Here is a 26,565-nt window from a genome sequence, read left to right as displayed (position 1 = left end):
GTCGTTTTCAAGGGCTTTTGTAACCCCATATTATCATATTCTAACTTGGAAAACAAAAAAGAAATTTATTTTTGTGGTACATTTCCATTTTTTGGGAAACGCGAAGCTATGACCTCACTTCCTACAGCACCAACCTCACTTCCTCCAGCACCCATAATCCTTTGCGCAAGCAGCGCTTGGAGAAGAGAGCCAAAGCTAAGCTAACAGCGTAACCATAATAACATCCTCGCTGTGTTGCTGTTTTAGTTTGTTTGTTGCTGTTGGTTGGAAGTCACGTAGTAAGAAGATGGGATGTTATGACCGCAGTGATGCTGAGCAGTTGTAGAAGTTTTGAAACGTGTGCAACTGTGTCGGTGAAACAACATGGCATTGTTGTTTTACCGTGGTGTTATGATTGAATGAAGCCGAGCGACGGAGCGAGCCCCGGGTGCTGCTGCTGCCTGCAGAACGATGGGACATGAATCTGCGGTTGTGTAGTGATTAGTAAACATTTCACAACAGATGACTTCCACCGAGATGTAATGGCAGGATTGATGGACACAATGCAAAGCTAAATGTCCCTTGTAAAGCAGAACATAGGTATGTACTGTATGTTTGGAATTAAAATGCCACTCTACGAAACATAATGTATAATGTACAAGCAAAGGTTGCAACTTGATTCATGTTTGTAACACTTATTTTGTTCCCATCTAATGGGTGGAGAGGCTTCATATCAAGGTGTATTCTTTCAAGAGGTAGGACTACTTTTAGGCTATTGTTATTGCTAGCGATGCTAATCTTTAAGGCCCATTCCCACTGGGCCAGGTAACAGATATCTGGAGATATTTCTCCAGATATTTTTCCATGCAAAGTGGATGGTAGATACAGATAAAAGAAAAGTCTACCACAGATATTTGCCACAGATACTTTTATCTGTGGCAAATATATTTTTTATCTGTATCTACCATCCACTTTGCATGGAAACATATCTGGAGAAATATCTCCAGATATCTGTTATCTGGCCCAGTGGGAATGGGCCTTTAGCCTGTAACAGCAGTGCGGTTCCAACATTAATGTAAATGTGCGGGGCACCCAAAAGTGGTGAGATAAAAGTCAACAGAGGGGACTGTATTATAATGTATATGAATCGACAAACAACCCCTCCCCCAGTGGCTGCACAGTAATTATGATGTAACGTGAGCTATTATAAAAGATGATGATGATGATGATACTACACTCTGATTCCTAGTGTAGGCAACCAAACGTTGGGTACTTACAACTGTGAAGTGTGTGAATCACTAGAATATATTTTATTCAGACAAACTCATAAACAAACTGAATCCACATAACTCCATTAAAACACATAGCAGTACTGTAACACTCCCCTTCCCTCATTGACCATACATGAAGCTAGATCGCATTGTTTTTTTTTAAATGTTTTTTACTGATGTGCGTGGTCTAAATGTTATTGTTTTCTAGATTGATATTGCTATGCATTTGTTATATTGTTGTTGATGTACTGACATTATCCTATTATATTGATATACTGTATTACCTGCTTATTGTACATCGCTTTGGATTAAAATCTGCTAAATGCCTAAATTGTAATCATCCAGCACTTTTGCCAGTTACTTTTTATTCTTTTGTACTACACTGTTTTATAAAGTAGGGTTTAAACTTACAAACAAAAAACTGTTTAAATATGGAGATAAGAGGTTTGTGCCCGAGAGCAACCCCCCAACATTACATGAAATATGTAACATGGTAAAATGCAGTGTTACTGTTGTTAGTTTATAGATCTGTTCTTTTTTTTTTGCAAACTGGTTTAGGATTCTCATTATTGCATGGTGTGATTACTAGAAATGGGGTAAAAGCTATGGCAACATTTTGAAATGTCATTGTAAATAATCTGTGTACCCTGAAACATTTTTCCTCCTCTTTGTCTATAATTGCATAAGGTGCTGACACATCACATAATCCACCATGTCCAAGATGATGTCCATAGCAGTCCTGCGGGAAGACAGCGGTACAACTGTCTACATCGCCCTCTGAAGAGATGCCGTAGAAGAAGCAGCTTACAAGGAACTCCCAGGAATATTATTTACTCTCTCGATTCATACAGCAATGTGATCTAATTTTTTAATATTAGACTACTCTAAAGCCTCTTTCAACTCTAATGTTGCCTCGCCTGTGCTCTGTACACCCAGTAATAAGCTTGTTATTTTAATAAGTCAAATTGGGAAATAAGATAAAAGTGAGAGAATAATTTTCCAAATCCTAGGGAGAAAAATAATCATTTACAAGAATCGTGCTGCCCTTCTGCAGATATAAGTGTCTGCTAAATTTCTAAATTAGATCAGCTAACACAGGGAACATGTCAGAACCCTAAAACATCCGGGACAACCATGTCCTAGCTCTGGTCGAGAGTGTGCGCTGCTCAACCCATTTTCAGTATTGGCTACAGCACAAACTATTAGAATAACGGTTTCAATTTCAGGTGGACTACACACTAAAAAGGCTAATAAAAACAATATATAACATCATGAGCTTTTTGGTTTCATCCTTGCAATCTGTCATGAAAATATGTATTTACCGGTAATATATTATTTGCTGGAGTAGAGCAGTGGTTCTTACTCTGGCGTCCCTGCAACAATCATATTTGAACTGGGGACCCCCCACCCTGATAAGCACTTAGACTGTAGGAGTTGAGGCATTACATTCTGCTCGATTCCGTTCCACAGATAAATATTGTGAAACTAGCCGATCTACAAGCTCAAACTCCCAGACTCAAAGGTTGAGAACCACTGGACTACAGTAATGCTCTGAAACAGAAGTACTTGCCACTGTGTTTGTTACATTGTACTGTGTTTACTGTGTTACAAATGGCAGGTTCACACAGCACTCCATACTGTGTACATTATATTTCTTACAAGTAAAAACAGAAAAGAAGGAAAATCAAATGTATTGAAACTATTTTATTATCTATTATGACAAGGATCATAGAAATGTTCACATCTCTATGCATTTCTTATGTATAATACAATATAATGATGCCAGGGTAAGAAGACGTCGACTCTCCACTTGCGACGACTCTCCAGGACACTCCAAACGATACCGCAGTGCCTGCAGTGAGAAGAAGAAAATACTGTAACATGTTGCATTGTCTTTGTCACACACAAACGGTTCATCGCCATGGCAGCTTATCGTGTACATCAGGGTCTGCAACCTTTTACAAATGAAAAGTGCCATGGTTTTATTTTTTTAGATAGTGTGCCATGTCAACATGAATTTTAATGACAAGCCATCATAAGTGTGGACATTTTGATTGGAAGGACATAACAATCATTAGACTCTGAGCAATAAGTCACTTATCTCCCAGACTCCCTCCCCAGTCAGAGTTCATAGCTTTAATGAATGTAGAATTATATGCAGGATGTCATTTGCTGCAAATTAGGTGACTTAATTTAATTTACCATGTTTAAAATATATATTTGAAATAAAAATCCTGTCTCACACTTCTGCCAGTGTGCCAGTGATCACCCCCCCCCCCCCCCCCCCTGTGCCAATGTTGGCACTCGTGCCTAAGGTTGCCTAGCCCTGGTTTTTGTCATGGACATACAAATATTAAATATGACCAGAGACAGATCTGCTAGCCCTAAATATTAGCCTACTAGTGCTGTTCTCAGTGTGTTGAGGGACCTTCAGTTGAAGATGGTTCAAATGGATCACAGGTCTATTTTCTGAGAGCAGTGGTGTAAGCAGTGCTTGTAAAATGTTGAGGCTTTTGTACTTTGAATAATTTCCAGCTTTCTGTACTGGTACTTGACTCGAGCTCGAATCCAAATATAGTACTTGTACACCATTACAATCATTTGAAAACTTGAGTTACTTTGCACATAAATGATTATATTATAAAACCTAATTAATCAACTTTAGCCCTATTTTATATCCAGGCTATTTGAAAATAGACGATCTACAAGCTCACAATGTGTTGATGCGATGTGTTGTGAGTTTGTGGATCTGCCATTTTCAAACATTTTGTACTTTTAAAGAATATTTTGATGCCAATACTTTAGTACTTTTACTTCTTACAGAACGTTTTCTATATTGCAGTATTGATAGCCTACTTTTACTCAAGTATCTTAGTCCTTTTTCCATCTCTGTCAGAGTGTAGACCTACAAATGGGACCAAATAGACCCATAGGAGGTACTGGAAAATAAAAGTTTTGAGAGCCACTGTACTAGTGGACTCCTAATGTGAAATACATAGTAAAATCAGTGCCATCATACATATTTTAAAGTAAACTTAGGCCTACAGACTTTACATTCTGTAATTGGGATTAATATAGGAATGTGCATGCCAGGACACATTGATGATGACACTCACATACACAAATAAGTTATACATGAATGAAACATACCATTGGGTCTCGGTTGTCTCTTCCAGTTCAACTTGGGGATCCTAGCAGCATGGAGCAGTAGTCACAACAAACGGGCAGAATAACTTGGGTGCAGAGAATGGTCCTATGACAGTGTGTATGATGTTAGCTTAGTGGAGTCCCAGCTGGCAGAGAGACGCCTCGTCTTTTCTCTCTGGTTCACGTCGCTGCTTTTTTTTTTTTTTCTTCCTTCTTCTAATGTAATGCATAGCCTACTCCAGTTCATATAAAAAGTAGTTCTACCGAAGATTCTGCCAGCAAGTCCCTATGTCAGTAGAAAACATGTCTGAAACAAGTAACAACCATACTGTTGTTGCTAACTAGCGTTCACGCTACGGCAGGGGTGTCGAACTCATTTTGGGGTGAGGGCCGGATTGGATGAAAGGTGACTTGATGAGGGCCGAACCAGTCGCGGATCGGATGGCATGCACACTCGCGCACATGTTCGCTCTGTTTTTCTTCCTGTCGTCTCAGCCACTGCTGTAGCTAGCAGTATAGCAGTATATCATTTTACAAATTGTGTTCATTATTAAGTAAAATAGCTACTTTCATTATTGGTATTACAGTTGCAGTTAGGTACGAGAGATGCTATTTGTTTAAAGGAGTAGTTCATCCCCAAAATGACTTTTTTTTCTTTGATTACTCACGCCATGGAGAATTGAGTTCAATAATATATTTTTATTTTATTTGTCGCATTACTAAGACAAAAATGTGATAATAGTACACTTCCCCCCATTGATTCCGGATGGGGACCCAAATGCATTTGGGTCCCCATCCGGAATCAATAGGCATGCGCATTTATTGTAATCAAATTTCTGTTTTAGGAATGAGTCTACATTGGCTCCATGGCATTTTGGGGGTGAACTACTCCTTTAAGAAGTGCCAATAAGAATAAACCATTTGATAATAGAATAATTCAATTCCTGATAGTCTCCAGTACGCTATAATTTGTAAATGGCTAAAAAAAATATTATTGATGCAGGACAATAATTATTTTTATTGTATTTTATAATAAAAAATTAAAGTAATGAACAATAATGGCATATTCAGAAATTATCGGAATAATAAAACTTTTACATTTTTTTATTATTATATTTTTTAAATAAGTTATTTTTTTTAACAACATTAATTTCCATGTCTAATTTGTGTAATCTTTGAGTACAGTTCGAATATTGTAGGTATGTTCAGGTATTATTCATAGCCAGACCAACCACCCTATTCCTAGCAATGCTGTCATCTTCAAAGAGAGAGAGAGAGCTGGTCACTTAACATTCCAATCAATCAACTCAATCACTGCCAGGTGGGAGAAACCTAGCCTGCAGTGTACAGACATTAGTTAGGTTAATTCTTAAAACAATCATAACTCTTGACAGGAATGGGCTAGAGACTTACTTTTTTTTCTAAATGCTCAGAAATGTATGCTCTAGCCTGGGGGGCCGGATTGAATCATCTCGCGGGCCGGATTCGGCCCGCGGGCCGTATGTTTGACATCCCTGCGCTACGGCAACCACACCGGGTCAAATCCTACTGTAGTTTCTGCAGCTACAACGGCCTCCCACCACGTACGTCATAGCCAGGCGTTCCATTGGCCGAATCAGTCTATGACGTACGTGGTAGTAAGGCCCCCTACTGTCCACAGAACAGTAATGTAAGGAAATAGACGCGTTTTAGCATGAACGTAGTTGACTAAAAGAACACAGACTTGGTTGAAAACCGGCGAACCACTCCTTTAAGCATTTTCTTCATATTTATACATTTTTCCTAAATTCCCTGTTTGCACGAAAATGTCATACAGTGCCTGAAATAAAAGAGGACATCCTCTAGTCTCTCTATTTTTTTGTATGTACGATGTAGCAATCTAGAGTTTTAGCCATTTCAAACCCCTTGTTTTTTCAAAATCCAGGTGGAAATTCAAAATAATTTGAGTTATTGACCTTTTTGTGAATGATCTGTTTTCCAGTGGATAACTCACTTGATATTTGTCTTTATGGCTTCAGGCATTATCAGATAAGTGTACTAATGTAATTATGTAATAGAAATTATTTTTAGAATTTTCTGTTTAGAAAAATGCAGAGAAAAATATTTGTATAGGCTATATGTCTGACCAAAAAACAGCAAGTTCACCTATTAATATACTGCTACAGTATTTTCAATATGTGAGTATTTTATAAGTCACTTGGGGGCGCTGTCTCTCTGTTTCTGTGTGTAAATGCTGGTTTTTGCTCTCTACAGGTGCACACACAAATAGACATCAAAGGGGGCATGAGTCTTTTTTCTAACATGTCCTAGAATGTGAAAATAGCAGATCTACAAGCTCTACAAGCTCAACACATCGCTCTGTGACACATTGAGAGCTTGTAGAGCTTGTAGATCTGCTATTTTCACATTCTAGGTCATGTTAGAAAAAATTCTCCCCCTGCCCCTAAAACATCCTATGCACACCCTGCTCAACAGGCTCTGGTGCGTCTTTGCTAACGAGGCTTCATCGACAGTAGTTGATCACTTGTTTTTTTGGTGGTCCACGGACCGCCGCCTGGTTCCCTGAGAAGTGTTGGCTGGAGACCAGGGTAGTGAGAGGACGGACCCCCTTCGTGAGATCGCATCGCCAGGGACCACTTCACTTGTCTCTGACAACTGGATCGTGTCGTGTGAATTTTTATGTAACAAATGATCGGGCGGTTTATTGATTGATTTTACAACGTTGTGTAACAGAGTTGATTATCGTGTTCCCACTGCTCTGCGGAGGTCTGCGAAGCGTTGGGCCCGCGGACCCCCTATTGATTCCGTTAGAAAGGCGACCAGGGACCCCCCCTTTGCAAAGGACCGCCTGGCGCCCATGGCCTGCTTGTGGACTAACATACCATTACAAAACAATATATTATAGCCTGGATATATGGATTATAAACCATGGTGTGGATTCTAATCAACCATCAGCATTCTCAGGTATGTTTTAGAAGCATTTATATGGCGAATTGGCGATAATTGTGTTTTTTGTGTCTTGAGAGAGAGAGAGGCAGATCTCTGATAGCACTGTTTCTTTATGGGACTGAACATAGCCTATATGTGCTGATCAGGAGGACCACTGAAACAGACATACAGTGGTCCGTGGACCACACACACACACACACACACACACACACACACACACAGCTGTTCTAACACTTTTTTTCTTCTCTTTTTTTTCTCCGGCTGCCAGCCTTGTGTGCTCCAATGCGTCACTTTGCCAGTTCACTGTGCGTTATGGGGAGATTTATACATTTGTATTGCAATTTATACATTATTACAGTCTTTTTTTCAAACACACTTACTTTGATGTGTGATATTTTTGGTTCCCTTTATGACAGAAGGCTCAAACTTTGTCATGGGCAGGGGGAGGGGGTTAATTAACATTACATTATATAAAAGCTAATTCTCGGGACTATCGGGCCTGGCAGAGAAGGACATTGGAATTTTCTCGGGACTATCGGGAGGGGCGGTAAATTAGTTTGAACCTAACCTACCGTATGTTATAGCATTCTAGGCTACTGCAAACATTTTCACTATATGAATTTAAACATTTTGCTCAGAGGAAAACATTAGAGAGACTACAATAGAATTAACAGTAGATCATGGCCGATCTATAAATATCATTTTGGCACAGCTTTTTTGCGCACTTATCACACACACAGGCCTATCAGGAGGACATTTCTATGGGATATAACTACATATTATTATACAACACAGAGAAGTACCTGGTTTGAACAAATAATGTTTGGTTTACTCTGCCTTGCCTAAAATAAACATATAAAATGAATAAGTCATTCTGCCATCACAAGTAAACACAGATACTGGCATAATTAATCCAGTAGTATTCTCTTGAAACAAATAACGTCACAGTGATGGCATGATTGCAACTTCCCAAACAGTTGACTGAAATGGCCTATGACAGTATAGGCCTATAGCCTATTTAAATGTTCACCAAACGAAATGTCAATCAATGTCACTTAAACTTCGCGCATTGTCGCACGCACAAAACACAATCCAGTGATGAACATAAACATATTAAGGACAACATAATAATAATAATAATAATAGGAATAAAGAATAAAGTGCTCACTGGCACTGCTCACTCAGCGTTAGCTTATAAAGCATTCTGGAGCCTAACCAAAACTGATTCCTGGCTGTCTATAACATATTATAGAGGCCTATTTTTTAACTGACTTTTTCGCCGTCTTTTTCTTTGCACTGTGCAAGAATAAAATAGCATCCACTGTGCCTGGATTTAGCCGATTGCGCCTCGCCTCTATTACGCGGCCTGCTGCACTGAAACACCGTTCACTCGCAGCACTTGTTGCGGGAACGCAAAGGAACCGTTTTGCAAGCTGCTGGAGGAAAAACAGACGCAGTCAGCTGGAATGTTGTGGAGCAGTATTCATCCACTTCATCTGTGGCTGTCTCATCTTCCCATTCGGAGAACAAGTCCACCACATTCTGTTTTTTTTTTTTTTTTTGCTGACGGCGGACAGCTGTCGCGTTCCCCTACAACACCACGACAGGCTATATTAAGGCACTGTGTGTAATTACGCGCAAGGCACAACATCATTTCATCAATGTAAATGGCAACATGATTTAATGTTAATGTTACGTGCATCCCCAAATAATAAAATATTATTTTAAATGTATTTAGGCTACCTTGTTGTGCAGCTGCTGCTGGCTCGCTGTCGGGCTCTCCTCCTCCATCCTCCTCCTCCTCGCTCTCGCTGACAGAGACAGTCTCAGCAGGCCCAAGTTCACTCACAAGGCCCCGCACTTGGGTTGGGTTGGGGGGTTTGGAGGGGAGGGGGTAAGGTGAGGGGGGTTGGAGGGGAGGGGGTAAGGGTGAGGTGAGGGGGGTTGGAGGGGGGAGGGGTGTAAGGGGTTAGGGGGTGATTGTGTATCTGTGTTTGTACATGATTCCTTGTATTTCTGTGCATCAGGGGAGGGGGGGGGGTAGGTGTGTGTGTGGGGGGGGGGGTTTCTGAGGGGAAGGGGGGTGTTAGAAGTGGGAGTGACTGTGTGTCTGTGTTTTGGCATAATACTGTGTATATCTGTGCATCTGTGCTTCCGGGTCAAAATGACCCGAACAGCACTTACATGTTCATCTCGGAAGAATCTTTAAGGTCAGTGAGTTTCAGGTGGAAAACATTTAAACTTCTACCTTTTTTTTCCAAATGAAAATGTAAAACAGGTCAAAATGACCCGAACAGAAAGGACAGATTCAAGCATGTTTACCTTGCTGTTCCAGCGGACTTCACATTCTTGCATCACAGTATTGGCTAAACACGCAACAGCCCCTGATTTCTTCAGGTATGTGACAAGGCTTTTAACCTTTTCTAACATTCTAACAAGGGGCACGGTGGCGCAGTGGTTAGCGCTTCGCCTCACAGCAAGAGGGTCCAGGGTTCGATTCCCGCCAGGGGACGCTGTGGGTGCTGGCGGCGTGTTCTTCCCTCCGCGCCCACACCCTAGGTGGGGTTGGCGATAGGGCCTTTCTGTGTGGAGTTTGCATGTTCTCCCCATGTCTCCTAGTAGTCAGGTTCACTATGTTAATAAAGGTTTATTCGTTGGATTTTTTTGGAGATTTGTAAAACTATACATTTTTGGAATCTTCAGAGCATGGGGAATCCAAAAACTGCAAAGCTGCCATTTTGGACGTTCAAAATGGCCGACATAAAATACATAATTTGTGCTATCTTGGCTTCTAGAGAACCTAGAAACTTAATTAAACATGCTAATCCTATGTTTTCATGGTCAAGGAATCGAATGAATGAATGATGGATGTAAAATGTTCTGGACCCCCACCCCCTTTCTGGGGGTTATCTATTTTGGGACCTCCCAGATTTTACTAATCTCCAAAAAAATCCAACAAAAATACATAGTCGACCTGACTATAGGGTTGATACCCTCACAAAAATATGCACATAAACCTGGTCTCAATAATGCCTCCCCCTAGCCAGCCGGGGCGCCTGATGGAGGGGAAAGGAACTGGTTGGAATAACGCGTTCCTTCCACGCGCTACATCCAAACCAGGGAAATCTCCACTGTCAGGTGAAAAGAAGCAACTTGGACTCCTCATGCATAGAAGGAAGCATGAGGTCAGTCCGTTGTCTCCCCAGGTGTGGCAAGAGCAGAGCCCAGGATTACATAGGCAATTAGCACGGGTGAAAAAATGGGTAACATTTCTACAACATCTCGGATGGGTTCTGGTGCATTCTTCTCCGAGAATGTATGCCTCAACACCGTGTTGAGGATGTGAGCAGAGCAGGGGATTCAGTTATAATGCTTAAGAGCAGCTTTAATGTTAGGCCCCGAGTCACTGACGAAGGTGATTTTGTCTGCTGACAATCCATAACCAGTGAGGACAGTTAGGATTTGCTCCCGGATGTTTTCTTGGGTTTCTTTTACTCGCAATGAACTCCGCTACAGCTAAAATCCTACTTTCGAGGTGCCACTTTCCTCTGTCCTTCTCGTCACCGTTTACGAATGCTGATTAAACTCGTCGTTCCACATATCTGTGGTCACTGCAAGTCCTCCATTTTCCATCACTTTTTGGACAAGTTCAGCGAGTTTCTCTTTATCTGTAGCAGCCAGTTCCTTCGCCCTGTCACACACAGTTTGTCGGTGGGGAATGACAGACTCGTTCACGTCAACAGCACCATATTTAGCTCCAATGTTGACGAGGGTTTGGGCTGCCTGTTTGAATCTCACTATATCTCTCACTATATCATCCTATACAGTATACACCACACCAGTTTCACCGACTTGTTCAGGAACCACAAAGGGTTCGGGGATATGGAATTTATGTAATTAGCGGCAATGTCCCCAAATGTTTACATAACCAAAATGTGTGATCATTGTCACATGATAGATGGTATTACTTGGATAAAAATACTTCTTATGGAGTGTCTAGCTGGTAGCTCAGCCAGTTGGTGCACAGGCGTAGTGTATAAGGACCTAGGTTTGATTTCACACCCTTTTCTTGTCCTGCATGTCTCTCTCTCTGCCCTTGGTTTCCTGTTTTTCTACTTGCTTATCTGAAGTAAGCATAACAAGGCAAAACATGAAATCTACTAGGAGTCAAATAAGCATGCACATCTTTGCAAACTTCTCCGGGTGCTGAGCAAAAATAAATGAAAGCAAAGACTTTTATATCCACACGAAGGTTTGATTGAACAGAACAGAAACCTATTGAACATGAAGTTAAAGGTATAGTCAGTGATTGTATTTCATTCAAATAAAAATATAATTGGTAAATTTTTCATTCATTCTCCTCACTAGAATGTGTGCTGAGTCTGCTGACCATATAAGGACTTCCACCATGCCCCGTGTTACGAGCATAGCTAGATTAGGGTTTCAGAGGTGGCCAGCCAGTCCTCGACCAATCAGGGTAGAGTATGGCCGTAGTTATGTTATGATGTTCAGTTATGATGGTCAAAATAAAAGTTTTGAGAACCACAGTCGCTCTGAATTAAGAGCGTCTGCTAAATGCCTAGATTGTAAGCTACTGAACTCATAAAATGCCACAGTCTCGTAGTAAATCAGTATCATACATATCCTGAACCTGGAGACGTAGGACTACCAATATTCAGTGATTGGGTCTAATGATCGAAACGAGAACATTATAATGGTGTAAAAAACTAAACATTTCCACGCTGTAAGGCCAGTAAGGAACAAGATGACCCCCGGCCACTTCCATTATCACTGAATACACCTTTAAGTATGCAATCAGGATTCTCTAAGAATCTCTCTTTTTTTTTTTTTTTTCTTTTTTTTTAAACACATTTAAACAAAGACATTTTGAATTTTGAAAGCCAGCTAAAAAACAAAAACAATAAAACTTCCCAACACTTCTTAACTCATTTAGTGCCTTTCACGAGAAGACTTGTGAAAGTTTTTTTGATGTCTGCAGTGCCGATCCCGAGAAGACTCGTGAAATATGCTTTTATATAATCTAATAGAGCACTCTCTGAACTGTGTTGTGACAAAGATCCACCCCTCCGCGATGCATACACGGTTTATAGGACAACCAGAAACCATGTGACCAAGATTTTCCAGGGTATAAAAGCGCTGGGGCCGCCCCCTTTCATTTTGTGGGAGAAGGAGTACGCTGAGTCGTGAGACAGAGCTGTGGTTGTTATATATATTGATCTAATAGAGCACTCTCTGAACTGTGTTGTGACAAAGATCCACCCCTCCGCGATGCATACACGGTTTATAGGACAACCAGAAACCATGTGACCAAGATTTTCCAGGGTATAAAAGCGCTGGGGCCGCCCCCTTTCATTTTGTGGGAGAAGAAGTACGCCGAGTCGTGAGACAGAGCTGTGGTTGTTATATATAGAGAGAGAAATCCAGTTTAGCGTGATAGTTAGCCAGTGATCGACAGTTTTCAGTTTAGTTTATAGATTTAGTAGTAGAAGTAGTTTAGGTAGGTTTTGTAGCATTTAGTTTAGGTATATTTAGGTTAGATTAGTTGGTGTGTGTGTGTGTGTGTGTGTTTGTGTGTGTGTGTGCCCGCGTGTCTGTCTAAAAAAAAAAAAAAAAAGAAAAAAAGTGTTGTGTCGTGTGTGTGTGGTAGTGAGTACAGTTTAGGTAGATTTAGTTATAGTTTGTGTTTAGATTAGGATTTATTTAGATAGCTTTAGTCCAGTTTTTGTGTGTTGAGTGTTTAGTGTAGTTTACTGTTTACTGTATAGTCTGTCTTGCGTCTCTACGTGCGTCCGTCCCTGTGTGTTTTTGGTGTCTGCGCCATGCCTCCAAAGCGCAAACGCCTAGCCTCTACAGGCTCATTGGGAGAGGATTCTTCTGATGGTGGGGGTCCGAAGCAGCACAAGATCTTGGATTTTTTCACAGTTCTTGAGCGCAATGCTGTGATTACGGAGGACGAACTCTCTGACCACTCCGGAGACGAGGGGCCAGCTCCGGTAGCACCGCCACCGAGCTCCGCCACACCGCCAGCTAGCACCGCCGCTTCCGGGCGAGAACGCCGAGATCCTCGCCCACTACGCCGCAGTACCAGAGCCAGAACAGCGGTCTTGGACGCCCCTATCCCCCCGGACTCGGACTCGGATCAGGACTTCGATATAGACTGGGAGCCCTCACGCGAGGATGTTGAACAATTGAGATTTGGTAAGACTTGTAGGCTATCATGTTTCCACATTCCTCGCTATTTTTGCAAGTATTTTTTTCTTCATTGTATTGGATCTGCAAGCTCATATAACGGCGACGCTTTGTGCAAATGTTTTTTTGCACAATACTTTATGCACGATCAATATTCACTGACTCAAATATGAGCTCATAGCGCCCACGTACAGAACATCTTCATTTGCATTGGTTTTGTGATAAAAATCATCCGATCTGCAAGCTCATAGCGGCGGTTAGGCGCTGCTTTGCACAAAAGCTGTAAGACTTTTTCATTGTTTTTGGGATAAAGTTAAGCCATTGGATCTGCAAGGTTATAAAACAGCGCCGCTTTATGTACATACAATATTCACTGACTCAGATATGGTCTGTTTTTTAGACATCGATGAGGAGCATTCATCACATATCGCCTTCACTCCAAGGCCAGTCTCCGATGGAGGTAAGAAAGACTTTATTTTACTCTTTTTAATTTACTGAGATTGTCTCTCTGCATTCTGTGATAATGCAAGGAGGTTTATTGGCATGAGTCATGCGAAAACGATGTGTTCAGTAAAACCGTTGACAAAACAGATAGCTTTGATAGCGTGGAATGACCTCAAACAATCTCTAGATCCAACGGACACCTAGTTTTATTTTAGATTTTGTTTTATCAAATGCATTTCATAGATGTGAATCGAGTTCCCAGCCCACAGGTGGCAGTGCAACACAGCCATGAATCGAGTTCCCAGCCAACAGGTGGCAGTGCAACACAGCCATTTTGGATCTAAACATCTTTATATTGTGTGTGTCTTTCAGGTGCTCATGTCCAGCCAACCACCCCAACTGGAGATGGCCCTCCTCCTGCTGCTGCTGCTGCTGCAGGTAAAAACATTTTCTACACACAGGAAGGCAATTTTACATAATCTTTGAACAATTTTGCTAAGGCGGGAGGTGGGAGCTGGGGGCGTTTGGTATTCAATTCAAAGGGCTTTATTGGCATGAGAGTCATTTCACACCAAGGTGACAGTCTCTTGTCTTTGAATAATGTTGCTAAACTAGCTTTATATTACTCCCAGTCCGAACACAAAGGGCATTTGTTATTTCACACACCAAGGTGCCAAGTTGCCAAGGTGATGCTTAAGCAATATTACACGAGAGGGTGTGGGATAACTGAATTAATTGCACGACTGTGATGCGGTCAGGAACGAGCCATAGGCGAGTTCCGCCGAGCATCACAGGAGTCCCACACCCTCCCACACCCTCGAGTGTAATATTGCAATTATACAACCACCAACAAACAAAACGCATCAAAGTATAGGCTATTCACACTGTGGGGCAATTCACAATTTAAACAATCGCTAATCTGATTCCTTGTAAGAGTTTGACTGACATTAAATAGTCCCTGTTGTTGATTAAAAAGAGCTGCGCTCGCAGTCACCGAGGCAGCAATCACCACAGCTGAGCTGTCAGTTCCAATAGGCTATGCTCCGCCGTACGACCGTATCGCGCAGCGAAAATAGCCGATCTACAACAACGCGCCGTGTCGCGCCGCGATGTTACTTGTAGATCGGCTATTTTCGCTGCACGATACCATTGTATGACAACAACAAGTCCCGGAAACATTTCACAGCCCAAGTAGTTGTCTTGGCTGTATTGAGTTCAAACCATGGGTTCAAACCTTGACTCTAACTTGTCGAGCTCTTCCTTTGACAAAGCACAATGTCTGGTTGGTTTCGCGTGCTCCTTATCATCCTCATCAAACCATTCATCTAAAGTAAGTCCACCAAATATATCGAAACTAACAGTGAAATCCATTTCCAACGGGATAGTAGTGTAACAAGTTGTTCTCCGGTCTGAGTGGCTAGTTTGCACTGCAACCTGCTACTGTGTGTTTCCCTCCAGAGGGCGCAGCTGTGCCATATGGGATAATCAGGTGCAGTGGCGGAGTGATACATTCTTCATGTGATTAGGCCCAGGTCTAGCAGTGCATCTGTGCTCGTTTGATGCACGGTTGGAGAGCCTGTTTTCCATTGAGAGCCGGACTACTTGTTGTATAATTTGTCTTTGAATATGTTGAGAAGATGGTACTAGAACAGGAGTTTTCGGGGCGCCCGGTGGCCTACTGGTCTAAGCGCATACCATATAGGCATTGATGCCTGGCGGCGTCGCCGGTTCAATTCCCGATCCGGACGACCTTTGCCGCATGTCTCTCCCCCAAATTCTTGTCAGCCTACTGTCCTATCAATAAAGGCATAAAAGCCCAAAAACAAAAAGAACAGGGGTTTTCAAAGTGGGTGACGGCAGTCCAGGGGTGCCACAAGATCATTTGATAATATTTGGAATTTATTTGGACACTTGAAAAAAATATTTAGTATAATTTTAAACTTGAAGTAAAAAGTTATTTTCAGTCAGTTCTAACCAAAATGGCTGTTATTTCAACGTTTTCCTCGCAACATAATCACTAAAATATCGTCACTGTCTGGCAGAAACCTTGTATCTCCAAATTTCAAATGTGTACGTCTTTTGGTAAAGCAAAGCCCTGCTTCATCATAGACTGTCGCACAAAACTAGTGAAATCAGCCGATCTACAAGCACACAACACCTCGCATCGCAAGGCGTTGTGTGCTTGTAGATCTGCTGTTTTCACTAGTTTAGTACATTTTATAGGTGATAAATACAAAACGAATGGTTTTGGACACAAAGTTTTCAGCCGACAACGACGATATGCTATAAATATAAGGTGATGAGAGTGAAAATTATAATGTAGGGGTGCCTCGGATTAAAAAAAAAAAAAATATATATATATATATATATATATATATATATATATATATATATTGGGTTCCCAGAGGCAAAAAAGTTTGGAAACCCCTGCATTAGAACACAACACAGCAGTAAATACAACTCATTTAGTGCCAGCAGCTTCTCCAGTGAGTGGGTAGCATGTCCCAGCCTTTTTTGACCATTGTGCCACAAATTTGCAGAGCCACAGCAAATACAAAATATAGGAACATATGAATGTCATGGGAATGGAGATTAGAATGCCTGCTTTGCCTTAACCTCCAAAAGAGTGTGTTTTTATCATGTATATTTTTTTATCATGTATATTTTTTTAGCTAAGTGGGATCACGCAATACACATTGTTGTACATGGGTCTAAATGAAAATTTTTACTGTTATTTCAGAACAACCTAATGACCAGTCACCGTCAGACAGATGCCTGGTGCCAACCAGTGGTCGTCGTGCAAGATCTGCCTCTTCTGCTGGTAACAAAGGTAAAACACTTTCTGCACATCAGAATAAAGTTGTCATATCAATTCCAAAGGAGCTTTATTGGCATGATAACACTAGCCTGGCTTGTAATGCAGCTAAATAACTGCAGTATAGAATCAAGAGGTTCTCCCAATCAGAAGAAATTCAATTCAAAGGAGCTTTATTGGCATGAGAAAACATATGTTTACATTGCTAAAGCAAGTGTCACAAATACAATAAAAAAAGTTGAAAATGGGGAACATATATACAGTTGGAGGGGGTACGGCATTGTGTGAACAGAGCTATGTCGCATTGTGACATTTTATATATATACAGGGTACAAATAGCAGCATTTTCCTCACAATGCATGTATCAGCTCATACTGTATGTGCAGTAGGTCTAGATGTCAATTCATGGTTTGTAGTCCTTGAGGTGGTTGTGCCTTCTTTTGTCGCAACAGTTCACGAATCTACACATTGTTGTATTTCTCCCAGTAGGTATTGGAGTTTTACATCATTGGTACATCATTGGTCGAGTTTTCAAATTCACTTCTGGGGTGTGTAATCTGTGGGAAGTATGCCACAAGATCATTTGATAATATTTGGAATTTATTTGGACACTTGAAAACATATTTAGTATAATTTTAAACTTGAAGTACAAAGTTATGCTCAGTCAGTTCTAACCAAAATGGCTGTTATCTCAACGTTTTCCACACAACATAATCACTCAAATCTAGTCACTGTCGGGCAGAAACCTCGTATCAACAAGTTTCAAATGTGTACGTCTTTTGGTAAAGCAAAGCCCTGCTTCATCATAGACTGTCGCACAAAACTAGTGAAAACAGCAGATCTACAAGCACACAACGCCTCGCGATGCGAGGTGTTGTGTGCTTGTAGATCGGCGAGGAAAACGTTGAGATAACAGCCATTTTGGTTAGAACTGACTGAAAATAACCTTTTACTTCAAGTTTAAAATTATACTAAATATGTTTTCAAGTGTCCAAATAAATTCCAAATATTCTAAAATGATCTTGCGGCACCCCTGGACTGCCGTCACGGCACCCCAGGGTGCCCTGTCACCCACTTTGAAAACCCCTGTTCTAAATCCTTCTAAGATTTTTTGAAAAATCATATTTCTATGACAGTGTTGCTCAAACATTTTCATGTGATGGACCCCCAAAATACCAATGCCTACAATGATGTACATGAATGAATTTGTTATTTCAGGGCCAGCAACCAGTAGCCAGCAACCAGCAACCAGTGGTCAGTCGACCAGAGGTCGGTCTCGCCCTGCCTCTACTGCCAAAGGTGAAAACATGTTCTGCACATCATAACCCTGTTGCCCTGTCACCCACTGTTCTAAATCCTTCTAAGATTTTTTGAAAAACCATATTTCTATGACAGTGTTGCTCAAACATTTTCATGTGATGGACCCCCAAAATGCCAATGCCAATGCCCACATTGATGTAAATAAATGAATTTGTTATTTCAGGGCGGCCAGCAACCAGTAGCCAGCAACCAGCGACCGGTGGTCAGTCGACCAGAGGCTCAAGTCGGTCTCGCCCTGCCTCTACTGCCAAAGGTGAAAACATGTTCTACACATCATAACCATGTTTATTGTCATATCAGAGGTTTACAAAGTAAAATGCACACATGGTATGAGCAAAGTAGGCAATAATAGTAATGATATATTTCTATAATTTACAGGTGGCAGCTGTCCTGATCCTAAAGTGTGGCGGTCTGAGGGGTGGGAGCCAAGGGACATCCCCTTTACTGGGTCCCCTGGTCCACTAGGAGCTGCTGCTGCCATGTCGGAGGACGCTGACCCGGTGGAGTTTTTTGAACTCCTCATGACAGATAACCTGATCGATTACATTGTTGAGGAGACCAACGTGTATGCAGCTTGGTGCATCAGTCAGGTCAGTAACATTTACCCTCTAATGGGTGAAACAGACCTGGAAATGACATACTTGATACAGTCTTTTTTCACTCTCTACCAAATCTCTTTGCCAAAAGATGGCCGATCTACAAGCTCACAATGTGTCGCGAGTCTTGCAATGCACTTTGAGCTTGTAGATCTGCTGTTTTTGAGCGGTGATCAAGTATGTATGGGGTGTCATAATTGCGACAGTCAGGTCACAACGTGTCGCAGCGCGACGCGTTGTGAGCTTGTGGATCTGCTATTTTCAGCACGCAACACCTGAGACCAACCAAACATAAAATGACTCTTCTCCACTAGTCCCTCCCTAACGTTTTAGTCTAGTTTTTATTTTGTTGATGAAATTGACACTATATTTAGTCTAGTTGCGCATTTACTACCAAAACCTCCACCGGCTGTCTGTCAGTGAGTGAGTCAGTGAGTCCGTCACACTTTTGCCCTGCTCATATCTCCACAACCGTTGCTCCCATCCATGCCAAATTTTGCACACACACTCCTTGACTGCCAAACTACAACCTCCAAGGACCCCCGGAGCCCCAGGGACCCCCAGGTCCCTGGGGGACCCCCAGTTGTAAAAAAAATGACCAAATGTGCTCACACGTCACACGTCACACTATTTCACTGCTTATATCTCCACACCCGTTGACCCGATCCATGCCAGATTTTACACACACACTCCTTGCCTGCCAAATTACAACCTCCAAGGACCCCCGGAGCCCAGGGACCTGGGGGTCCCTGGGGGACCCCCAGATGTAAAAAATGACCAAATGTGCAAAAATGACCAAATGACCACCCCAACGGGGCTGCTCACGGGGAATTCCCGGGGACCACCGACTCCTGGTGCTCCAGAACGTTTGCAAAAGTGGTGGCGCCCCCAGTGGAGGACCCCCTGCCACTGCAGCGCACATAAAATGCCGTAACTCGGGCTAGGAGCGTCCGGGAGAGCCGGGGCCGGTACCTATTCGTCCGCCAAGGCAACGCGGAGACCCCACACCTCATTTCTCACACGGCCCTATTCTAGCGCCACCTTCAGGACGATTTTTAAAACACATTTTTGGACACTGCTCCTACAGTTTTTGCCCTAAAATCACGAATATCACTACACAGCATGTCTACACTCATGTCATCAACATGGATCAGGAAGATTTTGGAAAAACAATTTTTTGCCCTATTTGTGGAGATAAGCCACCTACGGTCGCTTATCTCCCGATTAGGGAGTCTTACTGGTTTTAGTCATCACAGTTTAGTTTTTATTTCGTTTTTCATCAGTGAACAAAAACGTAGTCAACAAGAAAATTTCGTAATTTTTCAAGGCTGTGTTTGTACCTAGTCAAGGCTAAGTTTTGGGTCTTTTACTGTGCTCAGATATTCTGCTAATGTATATTCTCTTTTTAGTCCCAGATAGCATTCCATTTTGCTTTGGTTTTGGGTTTGTTTTCTTATAATCTGGTTTGGTCCAGAGTGTACTGTATCATACTGTATCACATAGTTTGCGGCACTTGGTGCCGCGCTGTGAGCTTGCTGCATTGAATTGATTTTGTCCTCCCTGTGTGGGTCCTCAGACAGGGTCCTAGTAGAGGCATAATGATCATTAGGCCTACATTCTATGTAGGACCACAATATTGTTATTTGTAGCCTGTCAAAATCAATTGGAAATATTACATTTTGATGTGGTGTTATGGCACACTTTGTCTCTAGTCTTTGAATATGTTTGACCTGATTCTAAAAAGGTATTTTGGGAGAAATGGCAGCATTCATCTTTGTCAAAATGCAGCAGCTTTCATACTGTATCACATAGCTTGCGGCACTCGGTGCCACGCTGTGAGCTTGCTGCATTGAATTGACTATTCAAACTATTCAAACTAACTATCTTAGTGGGGCCTTTATTCAAATTCACTGCACGCACACACACACACACTTTGTTTTTTTTTGGGGGGGGAAATGTTCCATCCCAGGATAATGGATGTTGGGGATATTTTGATTATTGCGATATTGTTTATGGTAATTTCTTTGATCACTGATCGTGACATGAAATGTTCATATCGTCACTACAGGTTAGCAGAGAGGACGCTCCAAGTTCCAGGGTCTGGAGCTGGAAGCCAGTCAGCCGATGGGAGTTGAAAAACTACCCTCGCCTTTGGTACCTGACTGGTATCCTCAAACTTCCCCAGTGGTGGATGTACTGGTCCACAACGGAAGTCATCCAAACCCCCCACTTCCCAAAGACCATGTCAAGGAACAGATTCCAGCTGATCTCCCAGTTCCTCCACTACAATGAGGGTGGTGATGACAAGGTGGACAGAATCTGGAGGATGTGGATTATTTAATGACGAGGAAGACGATGAAGTGGACGACCAAGTACTGCCTCTACCTGTTCCAGATTGCTCTCTTCAACAGCTTCATCCTCTACAGATGCAAGGCAAAGAAACCGGTTTCGCTGATGAAGTACGTCCTCGCCATTGTAGACACGTGGACCAACGTGCGGGAGTTCCATGAGCAGGCCCCCGTCCTGCCAGACAACCCCGTCCCGGACGTCGATGGAGACCAGGGAGAGGAGGCGGCGGCTGACGTCGATGAAGACCAGGTAGAGGAGGCTGCGGCTGACGCCGATGGAGAGGACGAGGCGGGGGAAAGCGACGTCCATCAAGGCCCACCACGCTTCAACGTTAGGGCCCCAAGGGAGGACCCCGGCAACAGGCTGACCTGCAACCTAAATGGCCATGGCCTGGAGTTAATCCCCAAAGCCCCGGGAGCAAAAAAAGAGAAACCAACCAGGCCCTGCAGGGTATGTAACAAGAGCGGAGCCACCGACAAGAAGAGGGCAGAGGCGCGCTATTGGTGCAAGGTATGTCATGTCGGCCTCCATCCGCAGTGTTTTGCTGTTTATCATACAAAAAAGAACTACTGGGAGTAAACACTGCGGATGGAGACCGACATGACACACCAGAGTTTGAGATGGGGGTCCATGGCCAAATACATATCGTTTTGGGGGTCCTTCACATGAAAATGTTTGAGCAAGACTGTCATTGAAACATACGTTTTTCAAAAGATCTTAGAAGGATTTAGAACAGGGGTTTTCAAAGTGGGTGACGGGGCACCCTGGGGTGCTGTGACGGCAGTCCAGGGGTGCCGCAAGATAATTTTATAATATTTGGAATTTATTTGGACACTTGAAAACATATTTAGTTCCTTACAAACAATGCAGTGGTGTATATAAAATAAAGCAGAACAACAGAAAACCAATGGCATTATTTTCCTGTAGTAGCTACTGCACTTTAACTTTTTGTAAATAACTTCACAGTAGGGTCCTTGTTCTGAAAGATTTGCACATTTTTGTAAATAAAAGTGGCTGCCTAATGACAGTACAACTATATTTCTGTCTGTGCTTGTTGTTATTCTTGGCTTTGCTTGATTCTAGGCCTGAAGCTGATGAGCTGTGGATGTTTTATATTTGTCCTAGTGTACATTTCACATCTCATCATAAGTCAGCAATCAAACTATGCTAGTGAAGGCCTTCACAGTATGAATAGCATAGTTTGATTTCTGACTTGTGTGGACAGTTTTGACCAGTTATGTTTTCCCTAGGAAGTGGAACTACAAAAACACAAAATATATAGTGTCGCACTGTGGCACATTGTGAGTTTTACATTTTCAAAATGAGTCAATTTTCAATTCAAATGAGCCTTCATAGCTGGGAGGCAATCCGTCAAAAAACATCAACATTGTGCATTTGGTGACAAGTTTTTGATTTTTGGTATGGTGTTAGGTATGGTTATAAGGTTTACAAAAAACATCGCAATAAAGTTGGGCTCGCCCCCTAGTGGTCTGTTTGCAATGAATCAAATATTCGATACATCAGTTTTTGGTTCAAACCCCAAATAATTGATGAAAGAGATTTTTCAATGGATTATGTTACTATTGGGTATGATAAACAACATACTAAAAATTCAGGACAAAATAACTACCGGAAAGGCACCATTTTCAAGATGGCGTCCACAATGGCTGCCGGGAGCTGAAAATGCCTATAAACTGGGTTTTAATGTGTAAAAAATCATAATAAATCTGCACTTGGTGAAGAGTTTTAGATTTTTGGTATGGTGTTAGGTATGGGTATAAGGTTTTCAAAAACCATCGCAAACAAGTTGGGCTCGCCCCCTAGTGGTCTGTTTGCGATGAATCAAATATTCGATACATCAGTATATGGTTGAAACCCCAAATAATTGATATAAGAGATTTTTCAATGGATTCTGTTACTATTGGGTATGATAAACAACATACTAAAAAATCTGGAAAAAATAACTAGCGTAAAGGCACCATTTTCAAGATGGCGTCCACGATGGCTGCCGGGAGCTGAAAATGCCTATAAACTGGGTTTTAATGTGTAAAAAATCATAATAAATCTGCACTTGGTGAAGAGTTTTAGATTTTTGGTATGGTGTTAGGTATGGGCATAAGGTTTTCAAAAACCATCGCAAACAAGTTGGGCTCGCCCCCCTAGTGGCCTGCACGAGAATCAACGCGAACCTCCATCCTTGTCTGATCAAGGCAAGCTGCGGTCAGGAACCAAGTCTGACATTCTTGGGTGTCTTCCAGGCATGCCTGGTCCTGGACACTCTCCAGCTGCCAAAGAGGCTACTGTAGTTGTTCTGGATATGGCAGCAGTGATACACATCATCAAAACACAGCGTGCCAGGGTGTTTGGGGAGTATACACAGATGCACTTGCTGCCATTTTTGCAGAGCCTGATGACAGACAGCACAACAAGAGTGGATGCGGTCTGGGACACATATATAGAGGCAAGTCTCAAATCCCAAACTCGTGTCAAGCGGGGTGGGATTGCAGGGTCCCAAACACGAGTGTCAGCCAAGATACCTCTGCCAAAGGGAGCCCAATGGCAAAAGTTCCTCAAGGATAGTCAAAATAAAGATCAGCTCTTTCAATTCATCAGTCAGGAACTTAAGGAGAAAACTGTTGACTCACAGTACCACCTCTTCACAACAAAGGCGAACCTTGTACTCAGCAACAAGCCTACTGACCTAGCAGCCTTGTCACCATGTCAGCAAGAAGAAGCAGACACACGGATGATGCTCCATCTGCGTCATGCTGCCGAGCAAGGTCACACCAAGGCCTACCTCAGGACGGTAGATAGTGATGTGGTTGTGCTGGCCATCAACCTGTTCCAGGAGCTAGGCCTCTCAGAGCTGTGGATCGGCTTTGGTTCAGGAAAGGCATATAAAGACATCCCAGTCCACCACATCTCTCAAATGCTGGGATCTCAAAAATGTCAAGCACTGCCCTTTTTCCATGCATTCACAGGGTGTGACGTTGTGTCAGCAATGTTTGGAATTGGCAAAAAGACTGCATGGAATGCATGGGCAGCCTTTCCTGAAGTCACAGACACCGTCAAAGCAATCACCCAAGACCCGACCAGCCTCACACTGGAATCAGTGCACATGCAACGTCTTGAACAATGGACTGTACTCATGTACAGCAAGAATTGCAGTGCAGTCTCAGTGAATGAAGCAAGGAAGCTCCTGTTCACCCATAGCCTCAAATCGCTGGATTCAATTCCCCCAACCAAGAATGCTCTATTCCAGCATGCGAAACGTGCCCTGCACACTGCAGCCTTTGTCTGGAAGCTGTCCCTCTCCAAAGCTCCCAAGATCCCAGACCCCAGTGAATGGGGTTGGGAATGGAACGCCAGAACCAAAGTGTGGGTTCCTTATTGGACAGATCTGGACGATGTGAGCAAGGCATGCGCACTGATCCTCCACTGTGGCTGTGTGGTTGCCTGTAAGAACAGATGTAAGTGCCACCGAGCTGGACTTCGCTGTACCACATTGTGCAAGTGTGATGGGGGCTGCACTAATAATGACGAGTGAGGTATTTGAATCAATATTGCTAGAGACCTAAAACCTATAGGGTTAGACAAAACAAAACACCTTTCTAGGTTGAGTAATAAATTAGGGCTTGCCACCTGCTTGCGACATCCAAGGAACCAGAGGAAAGAAAAACAAAAAACACAAAAAAAAAATAAACTAAACAAAAAAAACAAAAAACACAAAAAAACACAAATAAACAAAAAAATAAAAATAAAAAAGGGGGAGAAGACGACAGCCTCTACGCGGCCTCCTCTGCAAGTAACAAGAAATGGTGCAAGGCCAGCTTGTGAAACGAATGTCGCCAACCAAGCTGCATGCGCATGGCAGACAATGCGTAAAACTGGTCTATAGGCCAGGTACAGGACTATGTACCTGGCCTAATTTTAGGCTCCCGTGAAGCCATTGAGAAATATTGCATTAGAGTTAGTTTCAACGGTATACTCATTTATCTAATATTTGAATTCATCGCAAACAGACCACTAGGGGGCGATGGTTTTTCTATGTTTTTTGAAAACCTTATGCCCAACACCATGCCAAAAATTAAAAACTTCCAAGTTATTATCTTTACATCTTAAATCCCAGTTTATAGGCAATTCAAGCTCCCGGCAGCCATCTTGGACGCCATCTTGAAAATTATGCCTTTCCAGAACTTGCATTTTCAAAAATGTTTTGTATGTTATTTAGCATACCCAATAGTAACATAATCCATTGAAAAAACTCTTCTGTCAATTATTTTGGATTTCAACCATATAGGGAAATATCTAATATTGGATCCATTGCAAACATACCACTAGGGGGCAAGCCCAACTTGTTTGCGATGGTTTTTGAAAACCTTATGCCCATACCTAACACCATACCAAAAATCTAAAACTCTTCACCAAGTGCAGATTTATTATGATTTTTTACACATTAAAACCCAGTTTATAGGCATTTTCAGCTCCCGGCAGCCATCGTGGACGCCATCTTGAAAATGGTGCCTTTCCGCTAGTTATTTTTTCCAGATTTTTTAGTATGTTGTTTATCATACCCAATAGTAACAGAATCCATTGAAAAATCTCTTATATCAATTATTTGGGGTTTCAACCATATACTGATGTATCGAATATTTGATTCATCGCAAACAGACCACTAGGGGGCGAGCCCAACTTGTTTGCGATGGTTTTTGAAAACCTTATACCCATACCTAACACCATACCAAAAATCTAAAACTCTTCACCAAGTGCAGATTTATTATGATTTTTTACACATTAAAACCCAGTTTATAGGCATTTTCAGCTCCCGGCAGCCATTGTGGACGCCATCTTGAAAATGGTGCCTTTCCGGTAGTTATTTTGTCCTGAATTTTTAGTATGTTGTTTATCATACCCAATAGTAACATAATCCATTGAAAAATCTCTTTCATCAATTATTTGGGGTTTGAACCAAATACTGATGTATCGAATATTTGATTCATTGCAAACAGACCACTAGGGGGCGAGCCCAATTTTTTTGCGATGGTTTTTGAAAACCTTATACCCATACCTAACACCATACCAAAAATCAAAAACTTGTCACCAAATGCACAATGTTTACGAATTCCCTCCCAGCTATCATACGTTTAAATTGCCAAAGCAGTGTCACAAATAAAGTAAAAACAGTTGAAAATGGAGAACATATGTACAGTTGGAGGGGGTACAGCATTGTGTAAACAGAGCTATGTAAGCTTTTGGAACAAATGGCATTATTTCTTCTCAAAAAGCATTCAAAGGTATCAGCTGTGTTTCATACTGTATGTGCAATAGGTCTAGATCCTTAGGGTGGTTGTGTTTCTAGTCGCCTTTTGTCGCAACAATTCACAAATCTTGCTGCTGTTTTTCCATTGTTGTATTTCTCCCAGTAGGTAAGGGAGTTTTTCATCATTGGTCAAAACAAGTGTGATCATATAGTACACTGTCTCTC

At 42.1% G+C, this 26,565-nt stretch overlaps 1 long non-coding RNA gene across 1 annotated transcript; it reads left to right on the top strand.

The window, feature by feature from the left end:
* The first annotated feature begins 686 nt into the window (after positions 1-686).
* Positions 687-2,522, top strand: LOC308286461. Its single transcript, XR_013962104.1, has 2 exons — positions 687-734; positions 1,938-2,522. It is a non-coding gene; the product is annotated as an uncharacterized lncRNA (long non-coding RNA).
* The last annotated feature ends 24,043 nt before the right edge of the window (positions 2,523-26,565 follow it).

This window comes from Nannobrachium achirus (genome assembly GCF_963921795.1).
Source record: "Nannobrachium achirus genome assembly, chromosome: 6".
NCBI classification, from domain to species: domain Eukaryota; kingdom Metazoa; phylum Chordata; class Actinopteri; order Myctophiformes; family Myctophidae; genus Nannobrachium; species Nannobrachium achirus.
This window is presented reverse-complemented; position numbering and strand designations above follow the sequence as displayed.